The sequence below is a fragment of the Alosa sapidissima genome, chromosome 19 (assembly GCF_018492685.1).
Source record: "Alosa sapidissima isolate fAloSap1 chromosome 19, fAloSap1.pri, whole genome shotgun sequence".
Classification (NCBI taxonomy): Eukaryota; Metazoa; Chordata; class Actinopteri; order Clupeiformes; family Clupeidae; genus Alosa; species Alosa sapidissima.
In genome coordinates, this window is record NC_055975.1 from 11,946,933 (window position 1) to 11,949,759 (window position 2,827).

Consider the following 2,827-nt stretch of genomic DNA (forward strand, 5'->3'; position numbering starts at 1 on the left):
GTGTTTTTTAACTGGTGGGTCGGGACCCAAAAGTGGGTTGCGGAGCCGTTCTGGGTGGGTCGCGGAGCTTGTGGTTAAAAAAAAAAAAATACATATTTAAAATGCTACCTTATCAGATCTAATATCAGAGCTTTCAGATCGGATTAAATGGGGCAGAAACCCCAGTGTGTGGCGTGTAGTGAATTGCTGGCACATGAGAGCATGAAACCATAAATGACTGAAAATGACATAAAATGACACATAGAAACAAAGCACATGTCAAAAACAAACATGTCGAGTGTTTTGAAAGGTGACATCAGGAGTTGAAGGCTTCACAAATGTAATGCCAAATCACCACGTTCCAAACAAGTAGGCTTACAGGAATTTTGCGTGTCTTACCATGTAGTTCACCATATCTGTTGACTTGAACGCTAAAAAAATATATGGGCCGCGACTTGAACATGGGAAATTGTGGGTCCCAAAGCCAGACCAGTTAAGAACCACTGCCTTACATTACTTCTTTACTCTCTATGGAAAGTAATGTGTTACATTACTTTTGCGTTACTGCATTGAAATGTTTCTATGGACGCTGTTATTGATATCGTCCCCTTTTATTTATTATTTAATTAATGACGTTGTTACATACATTAATGATGATACATTAGCTAGCATAATCTAGTCTATTACACTACTTCAACCCAGGTTGCACTTTAGGCCTACCAGGCATTTCTTACAGATAGCTGATCATTGCTTTGCCTTCAAGTTCAAACACGGCACCTCAGTGCTGCTTTTAAAAATTGTGCATATTCAAATTGCTTTATGGAAGCGCTGCTACCCTGCTCACGCACTCTCCCTCAGAATGTTGAATGGTGACACGCACACAACTTGTAACAAATTGACTAGGTGCGCTCAGGAGTTGCACACCTTCTGTCATTAACAGGCCACTAGCTCCTGTTCACATTGAAAACAGTGGCAGTCCTAACTTGTATAACACCCTGAAATCTTTTTGGAGGCAATTTGTGGTGTGAATGACTTCAGACCAATCATTAGTTAGTTGTGCTGTTTCCCACTCTCCCGCTCAGTATTAAGCTAGAAAATACTCAGATGGGTTTTATTTTTTGCGAATCTTCTTGTCGCCCTCCCAGAAGATGCGCGCACACACAGACACACACACACACACACACACACACACTAATACCGGCAACACAGTTTAACTTAATTAAGAATGCACATGTTTTATATAGGTGAATATTTAGTTTTTTATTTTTAACTCTTAGAAACGGCCTGACGGCCTGATTGTAAATAGGAAAGTGAAGAAGTATCATCTAAAGCCAAGAAGATCGTCTCCAAGGCAATGCCATATGAGGCAGCCTGATTCCACGCACCCTGCTCATGACAGGGTACTGTAGGCCTAAAGCACACCACGGCAACATGCGTCTCCACGGCATGAGGAGGAGGATTCCTATTTCCTAGTAGGCTATCTCAAATAGGAGAATAGAGTCATCTTTGCTCACACACTGTTAGTAACTGTAGTATGATTACTGAATTTAGAAAAGTAACGTGTTACACTACTTGTTACTGACAAATGTAATGTGATTACACCCAACTCTGGTCACGATACAATACATCACAATATATTGCAATACAATACATACTGTATTGAAATTACTTCCAAATTACTGAAAATGTAAAAATAGATCACATTATACTGATAATTCAGCAGACAAATAATAAAAAATCTATATTTTTGTGCCTAATACTTTAATAAAAATATATTGATATTTGGAGGCAGTGGCGATATGATATGATACAATCGCAAGTGGCGATACGATATATCGATACAGCCCTACCATAAAGACCCAGGTTCGGATCCGGATCCATCATGGACATATGACCACATGTGCTTGAGTTGAAAATATATACTGTAAGATAAACAGCAATTAAGAAATTTGTTGAGAAGAGATGTTTTTGAAGGGATGTTTATTTTGTTGCTATTCAATTGTGCACAGAGGTATTTTCCCCTGTATCGGTTGAGACACACCCCACAATCAAATTTGGACAAGAATTTAGGTCTGGCTACACCAGACTAGTGACCCACACCACACACACACTATAAACAACAAAAAACAAAGGATGTGAGTAAATAATGTTTTTATCATTTTAAAAAGACCAGTTTTGTCTATTTGTTTTTAAAACTGCTTAATCTACAGAGATAAATGGGTAATTCCTGTCCCCTGCAGTTTTTGTAACAACATGATCCCCATAACTGCTTGCATAAACTGTATATATTGTATGTATGCATTTAATTATATGATTTATCCAATGCAGGAAGAGTTATTTTTGTTAATGTATACACCGAACAGACATCAGGTGTGCCGTGGGAAACTGTCAAATTTCACTTAATCGGTCTGTGCCTGCAAGGTAGTGACTTGTTAAGTAAATAAATACTTGTTCATGTCAGTGGGTGGCAGTAAGTAGTGCAATAATGTTAATTAAGCAATGCACAGAGAAAGTGGCAGTGAAAAATAGATATTAGAAAGCTAGATACCGCATTGGGCTCCAGAAAATAACGCTGCCATCATGGCGGGGGCAACAATCACTGGAGGCCAATGGAGAAACAGGTGTCTCAGATTGGAAATCAGACAGGTGTCTCTGATTGGAAATCACACAGGTGTCTCTGATTGGAAATCAGACAGGTGTCTCTGATTGTCTGCAAGTGTTGCCCATAGACAGTAAGGTGTTATGCCATGATGGATAGGCCTACTTGAAAAGGAAAAATGCAGACTCTGAACTGAACTGTAAACAAATGGAAAGACTAAATTGTCATTATGTTTGCTGTATTAGGCTA